Below are 18,601 nucleotides of genomic sequence, written 5' to 3'. Positions count from 1 at the left end.
TGGGCAATTTAGAAGTTTTGTCGACACTTTTAAGGGAGACCTTTCAATGTCATGACCGACCATCGCGCGCTTCGTTGCCTAGCCAGCCTCCGGGATCCCTCAGCGCGCCTCGCAAGATGGAGCCTACGCTTTCAGGAATACGAGACTACTGTGACATACAAATCTGACCGTAGACATTTAGACGCCAACTATCTTTGCCGTGCTCCCATGCACACAGCTCTGGAGGCCCCTGTGGACGACGAAGCCTTTGTGAACGCCCTCAGTACCACCGACTTCGCCGGCCAGCAGCCCAATGACACGGATATCAGAGCCGTACTTCACTTCCTTCCTTCCTTCAATGTGCACGCTGCACGCTCCCTAAGGCCTTCAGACGCGCTTTCTGTTCCCTCTGCGGCCGCGACAGCATTCTTGTCAAGAAGAATTTTGCCCCTAACAGTCGCCAGTACTTACTTGCGTGCCAGCAAGCCTACGTGACGAACCTTCTTCTGGTAACCTCGGAGTAACTCGAACTATCGCCAGAATTCAAGAAAGGTACCACTGACTTGGTGCATCCGCCGCTGTGGAGCATTATGTACGAACTTTCCGGGACTGTCAGCGACGCAAGGTTCCGCCTCTCAGGCCTGCTGGTATTCTCAAGCCAATTCTGCCCCCGTCCAGTTCATTCCAAAAAATTAGTATGGACTTGCTTGGACCGTTCCCTACATAGAGCTCTGGAAACAGGGTGAACAAAGTCGCTAGTGACTATCTGGCGCGCTACGCGGAAACGACAGCTCTTCCCAGCGGCACTGTCATCGATCGAGATTGCCAAGTTCTCTGTTCATCAAATTGTCTTGCGGCACGGCGCACCAGAGGTTCTGATTACAGATCCAGGGCCTGCCTTCTCCGCTGAGCTAATGCAGCGCATTCTCATCCTGTGTTGCACAGATCACTGCAGGAAGACCACCTGCCACCCCCAGACAAACGAACTAAAGAACGTCTCAACAAGACGCTTGCTGACATGCTGTCGATGTACGTGGACGTACAGCATAGAACGTGGGACGACGTCTTACCTAATGTCACGTTCGCGTAGAATACCGCCATCCAGGAAACCACTAACTTAACACCATTCTCCCGCTTGCGGACCCACGGTAACGACAGCGCTCGACACCATGTTCCTCCTTTAGGTGCCCACTTATGTGACGACGACGTTGCCGCTTTTCTCTAACGCGCCGATGATGCTCGCAAGCTCGCCAGGGTGCCTATCCAAGATCAGCAAGACCAGGATGTGCGCCGCTGCGACCTGTGCCGACGAGATACCGAATTTCTGGCAGGTGACCTTGCCTGCGGGGTACCCGCTCCGACGCGGTGTAGTGAGCGAAAAACTCCTGCGCCGTTATATCGCTCCCTATAGAGTCGTTCGTCGTGTCGGCGAGCTCAACTATGAGGGTGTCTCTCACAAGACGTCCGAACCCCGACGGCGCTAGCACTCCGAGGTTGTCTACGTAGTCCGCCTAGAACATTACCACGCTAGGATGCACTAACCTTTTGCCACGGCAAGTCCTATTTCGCATCGGGTTGATGCTTCCCGAACGGGGGGGGGGGCTAATGCCACCAGCGCTGAAAGGGCAACGAAAGTTTCGGAGCAAGAAGTTCGCGGCTCGTGTTCTCTCCTCGGCCGTTCTTGCTGACCGCTGCAGTGCCTAATTCTTCAGGCTTCGTCCTTGATCCACCGGCAAGGCTACTTACCAACGTGACAATATTATAAGCTTGATCTTGTTACAGGTAGTTTTTCTCCAATTTAAATCAGACAACTGTAATCCTTGTGCTTAAAAAAGCACAGCAATCAATTATTGTTTATAAGCCAATTTGTGTACTTGCGTCTTGTACCCCCAGTATAGACGCTTATGTAATAAATATTGTCTTTCATATTAACGTTAATTGCTCTTAAACCAAAGCAATTTGCTTTCCACCCTGGTTATTCCACTTCGTTTATTTTACTGACAACTGCAAACTATATATTGGCACTTTAAGCTGGTCTACTCTATTTTCAAGCACTTGAAAAAAGCTTTTGGTACTGCTACTCAGTTTTCGCTCGTACAAAATTTCTCGTTTGAAGTATTGTTCTAACCTCTCTAAATAGTATCCACAGTTTTCTTAAACACTCTACACTGAGTTTGTATATGTCGCCAGCGGAAATAATCACGTCATTAACAGAGCCCCCCTTGAACTCATCCACAGATATTCGTTAAACCGTCCACATAGGGCCTGTACATGCAGCTATCTTTTCATTTTAATGTTGCTCCATATAAAGCCCGAACCACGCTGCTCTTTTCACGGAACTGTTCGCGTACGGTACCACGCTCTTAGCTACTCATCATCGCTTATACAACTTCGCCATTGCTGTTAACTAAATAGTTAGAACGTTTCCTTATTGTGCAAAACAACGTATTCATTACGCTTATTGAAAACACAATTATAGTATTCGTTTGAAGGCTAGTATCGTGTTTCACTATGCTTGCGAGTTATATGAAAATCTAATATTTGCCCTCAAGCATTGCTCTTTTTGACGCCGAGTTGAACATCCATTCAGAATTCATATCTACTTCAAATAAAATCTCGTTTGCATAATGTTTCTGAATGCTCGTCGTTTGTCGATTTACACACATTATTTACTCTCTAATTTATCTTCATTCATTCTTATGCAGGTTTCTGTATTGCGTAATGAGGTGTGACGTGGTCATGTCACATCATTCAATTCAACGATGTCAACATAAAGCACTGCGTAGGATGTCATAGCTCCGTATAGATATTCAATAGCTATATTTTTCATCTTAAGAGGCGAAATCTTTCGTTAAAATACGAAATTATGAGAATGTGGCTCTATTAGCTTAAAATATTTTTGAGCAGAAATCTATTTCACTGAATTCTTTAATAGAAAATCGGAGTAGCGATTTTAACCACGCAGTATTTACACATCATATTCTGCTTTTACTTAAATTCCACCTACTTGAGGCATGCATCTTGCCAGTAGCGCAATGAATATAAGAAGCTCTTTATAAAAGGTGAACTATTTTAATAATTTTATTGTTTCAAAATATTTAAAATTCTTTATTGCAATTTTATTTCATAAAAATAATCAGTCTTCATTTAATGTCTTGAAATTAAGCATTGTTTATATATAGTTTGCTTGTAGTTCAATTTGTCGAATATTTTTCTGCTAGAATTAATACTGATTTTCATCTGTTTTCAAGGGCTTCCAGCGTTTCGAGCAATTTTTACTACTTCCCATGAGAGTTTCATACTGCAGATTTGGTTTCAGCTTTTTACGTAGTTCAGCGCTGAGCGCTCATATTGTTCCTGCTTCCAGTGTGATAAGCGGTCGCACACTGTCATGTACTTCTGTACGTCTTTCTATATTAATTGTGCATGAGGTTCGTGTGCCGTGTGTTTTGAAGAATAAATAAAATTTATAAATATATCCTGTACAACAGCGAGCAAACAACAGCTACTTAGGCCAGCACTGACTGAAAATACGTTGTTTGCCTACATGACATTCGAAAAGGCTAGAGGTCTTAGATCTCAGAGTAATGCAGCGCTGAAATTAAGTACTGTAGTATTAGAGCTGCAAAAAAACAGGCAATTGCCAATAGCACCTTAGACGTGTTGAACGAGGGCTCTGAACTGTCTGCTATACGACATTATTACAGGAAGCTAAGGCTCCCCTTCACCGAAAGCTAAAAGCAAGACAGAAAAAGTAAACGATCCCCATACGCTGGATGATACCAAATGCATTGCAAAGAAAGTAATTAACGTGAAATAGAGAAGTGTTGCTGTTAACTTCGCTGAAAAATTAGGCCTCATATAAAAGATATAAAAATCATCTCTATAATGACACACATAAACATGTCTTAAAAGAAATCAAAAGGTTTTGCTTACTGTTTCTTGATGGCGAATTAAGGTCTATCGGTCGAAACCCGCAATCGGTAATTATGGTTCTTATTTCGATTAGTGTAAGATGGTTGCGAGGGAGGAAAGTACAATTGACGGCCGTTGCTGAACACCTATATGCGGCAATGCAGACGAAAAGCGTTGAGAGCTTGGATGGGAGGAGGTTGGGGTCCACTGTGGGAGTTCAAAATGTAATGGATTGGTTATCCATCTCAAGTGCCACCTAAGCGGTTTTGTGACTGTATTGCTAATGTGCACACGGCAATGTTTTGTGTATTTCCACATAAGCGGAAGGTGTGCCGAATATTCAGGGGCGGGGGAGGGGGTTCGAATAATGACATATAGGCGTAGCGTAGGTGATCCACATATGAAGCGCAATCGCAGAGGTTACAGGTAAGAAACGGCGAAGATCGGACCAGGTAGTTTGTGACAATTCGAACTGCGTAGAGTGTTACGCGGAAATTTTCACGATAATCATAGCAAGGTCACTGACTAGGCATGTGTCTCTATTTTACCACGTAACATGTACCGTGCTCACAGTGAGCACAGGATGGGTTTAATGCCTCTAAGAATCAAATCAAATCAAATCATATTTTATTCTCCAGAAAGTATCTGGATGGTCACCTGGGCTAAAAGCTGTCACCTGGGCTAAAAGCACCCGTCCTTTCTAGGGCGCATGACTTTATTTACAGTGCGAATAAGCCCACTGGCGTATGTATCACTGCACAGCACCGCTGAGAATGTGTTAAAGGTTATTGTCACCATCAACATGGAGCGGACAGCAGTAGCCTTACAGGAAGTAGAAAGGGAGAGGCGGCAAGGACTGTTGTTAGGTACGCTTAGGTGGAGTTGAGAAAGCTGATAATAATATAGACAGTGATTATAAGTGAAAGGTAGAGATCGACTGCAACTATAGTGGTGAAGCTTTTGTTTCTGTTTTGGCATGGTCGAGATCTGCTCCTAACGTAATTCAAAACCTCATCTCAATTTCAACAGCTCATGTATTTTTTCATCAAACAGTGCATTTTGAACTTATATATTACAACCACCAATCCTGCGACGACCTAATGGCTATCTTTTTAGCCAGCAATATCGAAACTCTGCAGCTGGTAGGTTTGCAGGAAGTTCAGTTTAGGAATTTTCACAGTTCGCAAATGCATTTAAACTGCTCGGTGCAGACTAGGCACGTGGAGTACACAGCCAAGCATATATGCAAGCCACGGAACTCAATGATTAAGCAATTACATACAAACTTGGCTACTAAACTTTTTATTTTAGAGTATATGAGGTTGATTTCACCACGAAATTCAAGGCCATCAAGATCGAAGGTGAAACAAATTTTTAAATATTAGTAATCAGCAATGTGGTTCAAAGTCCCAAATACAGAAGTACGCACACATATTCAAGCCCCTTCAGTTGAGTTTCCTGCATTGCATGCTATAAAATGGCATCCATACGACTGGTATTGCGGTAGAAATCAGATTACCTTCTTTTACATCACCGAATGCCCAAACTGCGTCAGAGTTATATGCACAAGAAATGAAAGCCACGCCATTTTATAATGTTAGGTTTAGGAAAGTCAACTCGGCGAGCTTTCCAATGAGTTGGTTAACCCTTCAAGATACACGAGACACATATGTACCCGAATTTCAGTGTGGTGTAACTGAAGCGCTACCGCGTGCATATGCATAAATCTTGCGCATTTGACTCTTCAGTGCCAACTTTAATGGTAAGTTAGGTCTCGAATGATTAAACTGGCACCGGCTCCCTTAAAACAAGGCCGTTTTGCCCACGGAGAGCAGAGGCTTTTCCCCTATAATACGTGTATTTTTGTTATAGTTGTTGTTGGTTAGCAATTTAACTGTGACAGAAATATTTGACGTAGGATTTTTAATTACCGAGAAAAGCAATCGTTGCCCCAACGCATATCGGAATTCTATGGCAGAAAAAGTGGCTTGGGACATATTTATCCCTATGAACCTTAGGAAGGTTAGTTCCCGCTTTGAATTTGTGTACATGAGCGAAGCTGGTGCCCTTTCACCTTCATCAATTTGACATAATACAAATTATCGTTTTTTTTTCACTCTGTGTGTGCCTGAGCTGTCGAGTTACATTTTTTCCTAACTGCATGCTGCCGTTTTCCCCGCAGGAGGATGGCAGGCGCAAGTTTCTAGCGTATGAAAGAGAGAAACAACAGGTATATTCTTTTTCGCCGACGACAGCGGGCATACATAAGGCCGCGTTACAACTGCACGGTTAGGATTTGGATTTCTTTGCGGAAGATTTGGATAAGGTTGGACCACGCATTGTCATTGCGCATCTAGATAAGGAGGAGCCTTCCAATCACTAGAGTAAACGCATCAGGTGAACTGGATCGCCAGCACTCAGCTCTATTGACATTCCCGCGGGATGAAAGCCGCAAACAATCACATGAAAAAATCTCACAGAGCAAAGAATTTTAGAAACAAGGCTGGAGTGCAGTACGTGTAAGCAAAGTGCGTACCAGGCCAAACAGAGAGGTAGCGTCGCATCACTTGCGATTTTTTCCGAAGTGCCAAATTTCAATGCGGTAGTTTCTGGCGGGCTCGTAAAAGAAAGTGTTCATTCCACACCTAAACAAAATATTTTTCGCAACAAAGAACGGAGAAATGAAAGCGTATTGGGAGTAAACTATATCTTTTTCTTCTCGACATGTAAATTAACACACAGTTGTGCTACCATAAACTTCAAGCTAAAAATGATAATACGCCAGCTTTTACCTTGATCGAATTTCGACAGGCCGTTCTGCGTTCTCTTATTACTAGTTTTCATAGCCGGCAACGAAGCACTAGTCTTGTGCAGACGCAGTGACTCGTACCGACGTTCATCCCGAGCGTAGCCAAAGCACGCCCAATGCACGAAGGTTACTCTTGTGAGCACTGCGCGAATTGCAGAAAGTGAATCATTTATATCCTTCAGTTCAATAATTGCTCAAATTGTACATTCCACATGTGCTTTGCTGCGGCAAGGAACTGTTTTTCATAGTTTGGAAGCACGTAAAAGCTGTGGCTATGGCCGGAGCAAGTTTACTCTCTTGAGTTAAATAGGGCCACATGTATCCCAACCAATATTCTGTTTTAATTTAATACAAATTGTCTTATTCGCCACTTTTTTGTTGTTTTAGAGGCCACATTAAACGAAAAACATTATTGCATTCATTTTCGTTTCCGTCATTTTCTTGTTCACGTCAAAGGATTAACATCCCTGCCTTACCTCTTTCTCTTTATCTCTCCCTCCCTCAGTCAGTATTTTGACGTGCGCTTCTGCTGAGATCGTTGCCGATTATTATAATTTAGAAACAGTGCTCATCTATGCTCACAGAAGCCAATTTTACAATATAATCTTGCCCCTAAATTCAAAACTAAATATGGGAAAGTTCACTGTGTCATCAAAATCATGAGCACCGATAGCCACGTTTTTCGAATTCGTGACAAGTCTTAAGTCTAACATTTTAGTATGAAGAAGAAGACACAACGACGAGTAAAATAAAAACGAACTTTTATAGAACGTTTCAGCTCCCACGCGGGAGCCTTATTCACAAAGAGATACAGACGTGAAAGGCTGGATATTTAGGTTTGAAAATGTGCACTAGACAACGGGCGTATGAACAAGAAACTGCCCGGTCTGTGCGAATAACAGTGTTTTTGGTTCTCCGAATGAATAAATATTCTAGACATAGAAGGCTTTGGAGATTATTTTCTGTTTTTAAAATGTGCATATTGCTCCAATCCATACCATGCTACTTGCTTTCACTATATTCGGCGAGTGCATTTGATGAAACTTCCTTGTTTGCAACATCATTCTGGTGTTGTTTCAACACCTTTTCTTCAACACCTTTTCAACGAGGGCTTGCCTCAACTTTTTCTCCGCCACGTGTGACACTTCAACGGCATAGGATCGCGATATGCGCGCCAAGTTTTTGATGATTCCGTGCACATAAGGCAAAGGTGCACGTTTTGGCGGCTGGGCTACTATCAGATTGTGGGGCCGCAACGGGTTGTGTTCCACAGCGTTGACAAATGGCAACAGGTAACCACATTCGGAGAGATCCTTTGCAAACTTTTTGACGGTCAGCCTTCACGTCCTCTGGCTCAGTACAGATGCGGTCTGCTCAACGAAAAAGCGAGGCAACCACTGATCTTTTGTGACAGTCTGCGTGAATGGAGGTAAAGTAAAGCAAACGTTCAGAATGAGTGCCAATCCTTACACTTTGAACGACAGCGCGGATTGCCTTCGTTTCACTAACACGTCCAAAGAAGGAAGCTGTCAATTTTTTTCTTTTTTTGACTGTGATTTAGATGGCTTTTTAGATGCTGTTAAGATGAGCTGTAAAATCAAGTAAACCATCATTCTTGTTAATAGAAAAGAAGTCATCGACGTACCATGCAAAAATCTTGGGCTGAATGAAACTTGTTCGCGGCTTTCGAGCCATTTAATTGCTAGGTTTGCAGCGGTAACAGAAACTGAAGCACCCATGGCTCTACCGTCAAAGGAACCCTGGCATCAAAGAAACTCTGGCTTCAAAGGAACCCAACCTAAAGTCATTCGCAAATACTTGTTAAACCATCTACATTTGGCGTTTACAACGACTTATGTTAAGCACACATTATCGTTTAGTTTCCCAAAGATCTTTTCAAGGCCAATTTTTTTTTGTTACCGCGCGGCTTTTCTACCTCCACTCTAAGCGATCATACCATCCTGCTAGCTTCTCACAGTGGCCTAGATTACCTCACTGCAATCCTTAACAGAGATATTTTGAATATTTGTACACCTTAATTGTAGGAGCCCTGATTTTTTTTAATATAGTGCAAGACCAGTATTGAGTCTTAAATATCCATCTGATTTGCATTAAAATGAATCTCAGATTTCCAATCAGCTTTCTCTTTTTAGGCATAGTGTTTTGCAGCGAATAAAAATTGATCTCTTAAGCAGATCTACTTCAAAATAGTATGATAAAAACATTATTTTCTCGAAAGCTTCTCAAAAATGCACTTCAAGAAATGTCTCCTGTCTTATAAATTAACTTCAACGTTTTGAAACAGAAGCACTTGTGGTCATGCCTTGGACTTGCTGTAACGCTGATAATATCCTACACATACGTCTTCTACTGCGACGTTGATTACAATACTACTATTATATACTAATATTACTGCAACGTTGATTACAGTTTTATGAAGAAGAGTAATCTTTACAGGTCCGTCATTGCTGCCAGATAGCTAAATCTAAGTATATTTGCACATCACAATTACCTGGTATTACCTAAAATGTGAAAAACTAACGTCACTCGCTTAGTCATTTTCGCCATGGTTACAAAAGAAATTATTTATAGAACAAAATAAAAATTTTGATGCCTATTGACTTTGCAAAATGAATTTTCTCATATTTTTCTTCAAAATCTGCGCTGGGAGTAAATTTCTTTTGCTTTTTTGCATTTTAAGTGCTGCTACTTTACTGCTATGTTTACCATTTCGCCAGTATTATTGCGCAATTTCAGAATAGGGGTCTTTTTCAGGTCGAAATAATTAACATCTGTATTTGTGTGGTTTGTTAGGTGGTTGGAAATCTTTCATTCCTTATTAAGTTTATGTATTGTAGTTGTGGTTTTTGGTGTACTACAAATTTTGTGTCCTGCGCTGATATCGTTCCTGTTATCCCGTTACCATAACGGGCCGCAATGAAATCAGCGTTTCGCGAGGTCTTTAGTAAATTTTTGCATCTCATGTATGCACCGTTTTTGTAAATAAATGAAATCAAATAAAATTTCAAACGCTCATGTTCCGCCACAACAAGAACACAAGAGCTGTTTGTGCCGACCATGTATATCGCAAAGCCGTCATTCTTGAGCATGACATTTCAAAATGTCGGAGGTCTAAGATCTCATAGCAATGCAAGGTTGATATTTAAAGGTCGTTAGGCAGATTTTTTGCTTGTGTGTTTTCTTCTTTCAAGTGATGCGTTGGACATTGAAATACATAGAGCACCCCGTGCTCTTCACCTACGACTGCTAAATAATTTATAATGATTTCTTTCTGACAATGTTTCGGTTTCATGAAGCGAGTAAGGGCTGTGATGGGTCGTCGAACTTCAGGACACTCTAGGAACGAAAAAACAGCAATAAACCAGCTATACGTAGTTTCTTGTAATTAAAACACTTGAAGTAGGCTGGTGTAATGCTGTAGGGACACAAAACTAGTTATTAACGTTTGTATTGCATTTTTTTCAGTGCCTCAGATGACCTAAAATTCAATCGCACGTAACTGCCATCGTTTGTTTGACGAAACCGAAAGCGAAACAACATGAGAGATGAAATTCAATTATAAATTATTTAGCTGTCGTAGCTGAATAAGACGCAGTGATCGATCTATTTTAAATCATAATACATCAGTTTATGGTGTATGGGGGTTTAACGCCCCAAAGCGACTACGGCTATGGGGACGCCGTAGTTAAGGGCTCCTCAAATTTCGAACACCTGGGGTTCTTTAACGTGCACTGACATCGCACAGCACACGAGTGTAATACATCGTTTGAAAGAAGAAAAGACGCAAAAAAATTGCGTGTCTATAGCCCTTAAATACTATTTTTATAATCTGGAAAAAATAGGAAGTTGTCAGTAGCTTCTCTTTCTTGATCAGCTCGGGTACTGCAATATTGTTAAAAAAAGCATACGGCTGCTATGACCAAACTTTAAAACTAGACATAAATGAAGTATATGGGCTCCATGCACTAGATGATATCGTAAGTGTCGCAAGCTACAGATTGAACCTACGCGTAAAAAAGTCCCCATATCTTAGATTCCAGCAACAGTTTTAGAATTTCTTAAAAAACTTATACAACCTGACGCTATGCATACGGAACTGATATTTTTAACAGTTATAAAAAGTTCGTCATTGCAAACAATTTTTTAGCGGAAGAATTGTTTAGCAGTCGCAACCTACCAACAATAAAGAGCTTTTCAGTTCTGGTGGGTTTAACGACTATTGTGACGGTACGAGGTATCGTGGCTGCAGGCTGGTGAAAACGTCGGATTGGTTATGGGAAGCGCAGCGTTCAAGATTTGCGCTGGGAAGAGGGCGAGGAAAATGGAAGCCCCGGGGGAGTTAAGAGTATTAGTTTGCACTTGAAACTCAGTCTAAGCTCTCAAATGTTAGTGTCCCGTTTTCGTTGTCGCGTGTCGTACCGTTGGAGACAATTTCGTTCTCGAGCGTACGCATCCTGATCCGGAGAAGTATGTTGTGTGGTTCCGTAGGTGATCTGTGTTGCAAACTGGTTGACCTCCAGTGCTTATGCAGGAGGTAGCGTTATTTTGTCACGTGGAATTTCGTTAAAAACCCGCCGCGGTGGCTCAGTGGTTAGGGTGCTCGACTACTGATCCGGAGTTCCCGGGTTCGAACCCGACCGCGGCGGCTGCGTTTTTATGGAGGAAAAACGGTAAGGCGCCTGTGTGCTTTGCGATGTCAGTGCACGTTAAAGATCCCCAGGTGGTCGAAATTATTCCGGAGCCCTCCACTACGGCACCTCTTCTTCCTTTCTTCTTTCACTCCCTCCTTTATCCCTTCCCTTACGCCGCGGTTCAGGTGTCCAACGATATATGAGACAGATGCTGCGCCATTTCCTTTCCCCCAAAAAACCAATTATTATTATTATTTCGTTAAAAATCTCGTTCATGCTGACTACATGCGCATTGCCTTTCTTGCCACCCATCGCAAAAAATAATTTGAAGCTTTTTAAGCATAAAACTTTGAAAGCTGGACCACGTGTTATGTGGGCCCTTCGCCATTAGTCGCAGATTAGGTACAAGTCAGTATTCCGGCTCGTAACCCGTAGAATGCTTAGAGTGAAGGAGAGGATTAGTTTCCTTCCGGATGTGGCCTTCCGCTCTTCAAGACAAAGCTGAAGGACTGTATTTTTACACATAAAAATATATTTAAAAAAAAAACAACTCATACAGCTTCGTCTTCAAGAGCGGGACGCGACAGCGTGTTGCAGCGTTGCCAAAGAGTTCACGGAACGCCATCGTTCATTCGGCGCGACGCCTTGCCCGTTGGACAATTTAAGGAAAAGAAATGACGCCGGTCGCACATGAGAGAGAGGCGGTGACTTCCTGGCCTTACGGGGCTGGGATCTCGGGGCTCTCTCACAGGTGGCGAGGGCTCCTTTTCAGCGGGAGTATGTTGCTAACCCGTCGCTGTCCCTTCTGATGACGCGGTTGTTGCGACGCGCGTCTTTTTTTCAATCTTTCCTCTCCCATCATTCAGTTCTCCTACTGCCTGCACGAGGTAGCGATGGTGGCTCAGCTTGAGCGAGTGGGCAGGCCCGTGCACTTCCCTTTCCATTTTTTCTGCAGTCGCAACTACACTATAGTACTCCACACATCTTGGCGGATACCCGAACAGCGCAGTAAGAAAAATTGAAATGAAATTAGTTTTTGGAGAAACGAAATGGCACAGTATCTGTCTCACATCTTGGCGGACACCTGAACGGCGCCTTAAGGGAAGGAATAAAGGAGGGACTGAGAGAAGAAAGGAAGAGGTTTCGTAGTGAAGGGCTCCGGATTATAAGTTCGACCACCTCGGGATCTTTAACGTGCGCTGACATCGCACAGCACACGGGCGCCTTTGAGTTTCGACTCCATCAAAACGCTGCCGCTGCCGTCGGGCTCGAACCAGGCAACGGAAATGAAATGAAAATTGGTTTTAAGGAAAAAAGAAATAATGCCCGTCTGACATATCTCTGTGCACACCCAAACCCCGCCTTAAGGGAACGAATATTTCTGACGCGCGGTGCCACAATTACAATTAGGCGTTCCAATAAACATTAGGTTTGCAGGTGCTTCAAAATTTGTTGACATCATTCGAAGCCCTCGTGTCAAGTGCAAAACGCATAATGTTTGACCACAGCGCTTGCAAACCATTCGAAGCACGTTCTTTCTCCTTGAGCATGTTTCCCGGTAAAGATTACGGTTGCGTTTATGTGTCGTTGTCGAAAGCAAAAACGCCAGGTTAAAACTGAATGCAAACGGCAGTTTCGCTTTCGAATCACCTTCGCAGAGTGGATTGGAGCCACGACTTTTTTTCTCCTTGTTTACTGAAAACTGTTGTGGTTGCCGCCTTTATTTGTGTTTCGTCTTACTAGACGGCGCTAACGGCGCCCTTCAAAAGGTACGCCGGGTGTGCCAGCTAACTTGAGCCAAGGATTAAAAAGAAACTCTGAGAAAGGCGAGTGAAACCAGTTGCCTTTTTGTGACAGTCATCTTGTGCACCACAGCAACGTTTTCGTTTCGCAATAAATAAGAGTCGAATAAGGTTTAATTTTTAAAATTTTTAAATAGTGACTTCATACAACAGATTGCATTTGAAGAGTTGCTAAGCACCTTCAGAAAGCCTCTTTCTATCATTTACGATAAGGAAACCCTCACGCGTGTCTTTTTTCCCAGCTCCAAAGGAAGCCCGCGAAAGAAAAATAAACAGCGTGAGTAACGCAATTGCGCGGCACGATCGGGCTCCTCTCAAACGTGGTTTGAGCAAACGAAGTCACCTGCAGCCTTGACTCGGCGACACCGCACCAGCAGCTGGCAAATATGTTTGCTGTAGTTTCTACAGCCATTTGGCACACATGACTGTACCAGTTGCCGCCACCAACATATCGGCCTGCCCCTGCTGCGGGGCTGTCGAGTCAAGGCTGCAGGCGATTTCGTTTGCTGAAGCCACGCTCGAGAACAGCACGATCGTGGCGCGCGAATGAGTAGTCCCGTGATTTCTTTTTGTATTTCGCGGGCTATGTTTGAAGCTAGGAAAAAAAAGAGACGCGTGAGGGTTTTCTTATCGTAAGTGACGGAATGGGAGTTTCTGAAGGTGCTCGACAACTCTTTAAATGAATGTTGTTGTATAATGTATATTAGAGATATCTTTAATCAAACTTAAACTATCAATTAATTGCGAAATGAAAAATTAATGCGGATTAGCTCAGCTAATCCAGGATATAAAAAACGAAAGATGTCGGCGTTCACTGTGTGGATTGGCGTTGGCGTTGAAAATGTACTAGACGGCGATGGCTTTGAGCAAAGGAAGGGCGCATAATTGGCTCCCTGTATATGCGGACGCCTCATTTATGGTTTGATACATGTGGCGGTAGTGAGGGAAAGATATGACCTTAATTGTGACTTGTGACTTGTGCTTCTTTTGTCCCATCTTTAGCGCTGTAGATATGGAAGATAAAAGCCAACCCGCCCAGCATACTTAATTGTGACACCTTATGAAATACAAGATTGATTCGGGAGTAGAAGTTACCATAGTTTCGCCGTCGTTCCCGGGACTGCGTAGTGTGTTGGATGAAGCTGGAGTCGAGATATCGAGATCCTGAAATCTCAAGCTGCGCGTACTGTGATCTTTCTCTGCTACTTTGGAATGCTGCAATGAGATGACTGTCCAGGCCTTGTATGTCGCCGAGAGCCAGCCAACTCATCTTGGGATTACCGGCAATTGAAGATTTAGGCGTTGTTCAATTCTTGGATTCGGTCGAGAGCATCTTAGGGTAAGCCGTCATCTTTCCCAGTTCCCCACCGTCAGCGTCGGCTTTCCTGGCGTCAGCGTTCTGTCAGTGCTCCCTCGCGAAACGTTTTCGCCGACTTGCGAAATTTCGAAAAGGAACCACATCCGTCTGTATGCTGATGCTCGTCCGTTTTCACTGAGTGTTCTAAGATGAATACCTCTCCCTCCGTTCGAGCACGTAAAGAAGGAGCTCGATGACATGAAAGTTCAGGTGGTCACCCGAAAAGTCGGCACGCCAACTTCATGGTGTTCAGGCCTTGTCGTTGTGCCGAAGCCGTCGGCCGAGTACAGGCTCTGCGTTGATCTTACGAAGCTTAACAAGGTCATCCAGCGAGAGCGCTACATTTTGCCGACAGTTGAATACATCATAGGCCTGCTTGGAGGGGCACAGGTTTTTCTAATCTTGACGCAAGATCCAGCTTCTATCAGATCAAAATAAGTCGTGAGAGTGAAGAACTGACAACGCTCATAACCCCTTTTGATCGATATTGCCACCGACGCCTTCCCTTTGGTATCGCGACAGCGGCCAATATTTCCAGCGTTTAGTAGCAAGACTGCTAGAAAGCAATTCTAGTCGTCAATATGATTAATGATGCACTAATCTTAGGCAGGGACCATCCCCAGCCCTATCACCGCCTAGTCGACGTCCTGGCTCGCATAAATCAAACTGGGGTCACACTCAACGAGAAGTGTCAGCTCAAAACGTCTTCTGCAAAGTTCCTAGGAGTCGTTGGGGAGTGCAGAAAATATCACCAGAACCAAACAGGGTCGATGCGATCAAAAACCTCCCGTCACCAGTCGATATCAGCGATGTTCGCATATTGCTCGGAAGGCTCAGCCATGTGGCGCTTTTCATTCCAAATTTGTCCGAGGTTACTGAACTCTTCCGCTCACTCTTGAACAACAGCAGCGCTTGGATTTGATGTCCCAGCCAAGAGAAGGTTTTCGCTAGCATAAAGTCGTTGCGCAGCTCCGAAATACCACCCACATTACCCGGCTTTGCTGTGCGCTGATTCCACTTCTCATGGACTAGGAGCAGTCTTGCTCCAAGCTCAGCCGCCAGGGATTCGTCGTGCTCAAGCTTAGGTTTCTAGATCCCTAACTCCTACAGAGGGACGATACAGTCAAACAGAGAAAGAATCTCGCTGCCACCTGAGCTGTGTCTCGGTTCGACAAGTATCTTCGATGTCTGACATTTGAGGTCGAGACGGATCAGCTTCCTCTTGTAGCCCTTCTTGAAATGACCTGAAAATCTTGCCACCTCTTATACAGCGGATGCGGATAAAGCTGATGCGATATCAGTACTGTCAAATACGTTCCCCCTTTTTCAAAAGTAACCGATAAACAGGTTTTTTGCTTCTCAACTGCATAACAGCGCTGTTTCGGCACCCCTAAAAATCAAAAGGTGTAAAAACGTCAGAACTAGGGCTCCCCTTACTTTGCGCAGATTCAGAGCCTAAGGGCTGCCGTAAGTGCTTCGCTACGTGCCTACGAAAAAAAAACATTTGTGCCCGGTTACTGTTGATAAAGGGGGTACGTGGGAACCCTTACCAACCTTGACACTGTATTCCGAGCACCCTGAGACCCTCCAGTCTCCAAAGCTGTTAACAGCCTGGAAATATTCATCAGTGAAATGCTCAAGGATCCACAAGTGGCCAGTCAGCTAGATGATGTTCGCCGTCATCAAGCTCAAGATGGAGAGTGTTTCTCTGTCATGACTGTCATGACTGAGAGAGGCTGGCCATCCAAGAACAGAGTACAGACCCACATAGCACCGTATTGAAAGGAAAAAGATAGACTCAGTTTGTACGATGGCCTGCTTTTGTTTAACCGCCAAATCGTCATTTCATTTGCGCTACGACTGGGTATAGTCGCAGTGTTGCACGAAGGGCACCAAGGACTACGCCGCTGTCATGAACGCGCCCGAGAGCGCGTTTGGTGGCCAAATCGCAATCTGCATATATGACACCTGGTGGCTCAATCGCCCAAGTGGGCCGAGAGTGTTCGTTCCGAGGCATTGGTATCAACACCTACTCCGGTAGGCCATGGCAACACGTGGGGATTGACTTTTTCTAGGTTAAACGCAGCGACTACCAACTGACCTTCCATTAGTACTCCAGATCCCCTGAAGGGGTTACACTCGGTACTACGTAAGCGCCAGCTCTCATCGCTGCAGTAAAAAGCTGCTTGGCTTGTTTCGGGATTCCAGACGTCGTGAGCACAGACAACGGACCTCAGTTCGTATCCAATGATTTCACTGAGTTCGCACGATGTTACGGATTCTAGCACGAAACAAGCAGCCCTCGATTCCCTTAAACTAACGGAGAGGTCCAACGTATGGTGCGCACCGTGAAGGACCTGCTTGAAAAGAGCTCCGATCCGTACCTAGTCCTTCTCGATTACCGAGACACACCTCGCATTTAGGGCGTCTCTCCAGCAAAATTACTGATGAGACAAAAACTACAAACACGCTTTCCTGGATTACCTGAACTTCTACCGGCATTTCCCAGTTACGAAGAGTTCAAAGCACAGGATTCCGCAACAAAGGTGCAGCAGGTGAAGAACTACAATCGCCGTCACAGTGCGAGCCCTCTGAGTCCTCTAGAACCGGGGAACGATGTGTGGACTAAGGACATTGGTTGCAGGTCGTGTTCTCAGCCCTGCTCAGAGACCTCGATCGTATGCGGTTGAGATACCTGTATCAGCAGCCCATCGATAAATCTACTATCAAAGGAACTTGCGTATCTTAATCAGTGACGTGCCCCTTTTTTTAGTCAAGTTGTGTGGTTGTGCGGTATCTTTCTGTCATGCTTACTTTGTGTTGTTACTCGTGCCATTTCATTTATATGCTGCCTCACCTGTAGCAATAAACCATTTGGTTGTTAGTCAGCGCCGGTGTTTTGTGCTTCTCTTGTGTCTCGTCTTTGATTGCGCTGTTTTTTGTTCCAATTCGTTAAACATGTACCAACCAGCCCGTATTTTCCCTCTTCTGGAATACCTAGAAGCATCCTACAGAGGAATTGTCGCCATCTCGTGCCTTTCGCGAGTGGCCAGAACATCTCAGAACAGACAGCAACCTCGACAAAGCAGTCTGAGTCATCTCAGCAAAATTTTTGCACATACCTGTGCGATACTTGTCCGCCCCTTCACTGCCTGAAATCCAGAAGCCGCCGGTTGAAGCAGGTTCGCCTCGATCATAAGAACTGGTGCGAACGCCATTCGGTCGCGTTGCCAGACCACCGCGCCGGAACATCTCAGAACAGGCCAGAACATCTCAGAACAGACAGCAACCTCGACAAAGCAGTCTGAGTCATCTCAGCAAAATTTTTGCACATACCTGTGCGATACTTGTCCGCCCCTTCACTGCCTGAAATCCAGAAGCCGCCGGTTGAAGCAGGTTCGCCTCGATCATAAGAACTGGTGCGAACGCCATTCGGTCGCGTTGCCAGACCACCGCGCCGGTTACGATTGTAATTATCTCGGGAGAGAAGACGTGGTTGCCGCCTATGATTGTATTTCCTCTTACTAGAGGGTGCTAACGGTGCCCCTTAAAAGGTATATATTTTACCTGCGGGCATTAATAAAGGCTTTTTGTTTTGGCCTCCCATGTGGTCTCTGTGTCGTCACTCAGCACTCCTGAACAACAACAGAGCGGAGGAAAGCTTTACTGCCGAGACAAAGGGCGCTCGAGGGCGACGTGGCTTGGCAACGTTCAAGGGCGACCGAAAGAGATTGGACGGGAGCGAGAGAAATGAGGTTAGGTCCCTCACTTTTGCCAGCTTCCGCAGTGTGGTGATGATCCGCGCGGGTCCTGTCGCAAGTCTTCACCAAATTGCATCATGTAGTTGCACGGGAGGTCCTTGTCAAGGGCTTCTGTTGGCTAGAAGGCGTGTCAAGCGATTGCTTCAGTGAGCCATTGTGCTCGGTGAGTCAAAACGAGTGAGAGAGCTCAGATGAGTCGTGATTGAAATGAGTGAGTGAGTAAATATTACTCAGGAATCGAAATGAGTAAGCCCAAATTATTCGTGACACAATTGAGTCAGTGAGCTCAGGTGCGTCGTGAGTTGAAACGATTGGCTGACCCTAGA

General features: G+C 44.6%; 1 pseudogene; it reads left to right on the top strand.

Moving 5' to 3' along the window:
- Positions 1 to 207: 207 nt before the first annotated feature.
- Positions 208 to 17,232, top strand: LOC144112582 (uncharacterized; annotated as a pseudogene).
- The last annotated feature ends 1,369 nt before the right edge of the window (positions 17,233 to 18,601 follow it).

The sequence above is a fragment of the Amblyomma americanum genome, unplaced genomic scaffold, assembly GCF_052857255.1.
Source record: "Amblyomma americanum isolate KBUSLIRL-KWMA unplaced genomic scaffold, ASM5285725v1 scaffold_427, whole genome shotgun sequence".
In the NCBI taxonomy this organism is placed as follows: domain Eukaryota; kingdom Metazoa; phylum Arthropoda; class Arachnida; order Ixodida; family Ixodidae; genus Amblyomma; species Amblyomma americanum.
This window is presented reverse-complemented; position numbering and strand designations above follow the sequence as displayed.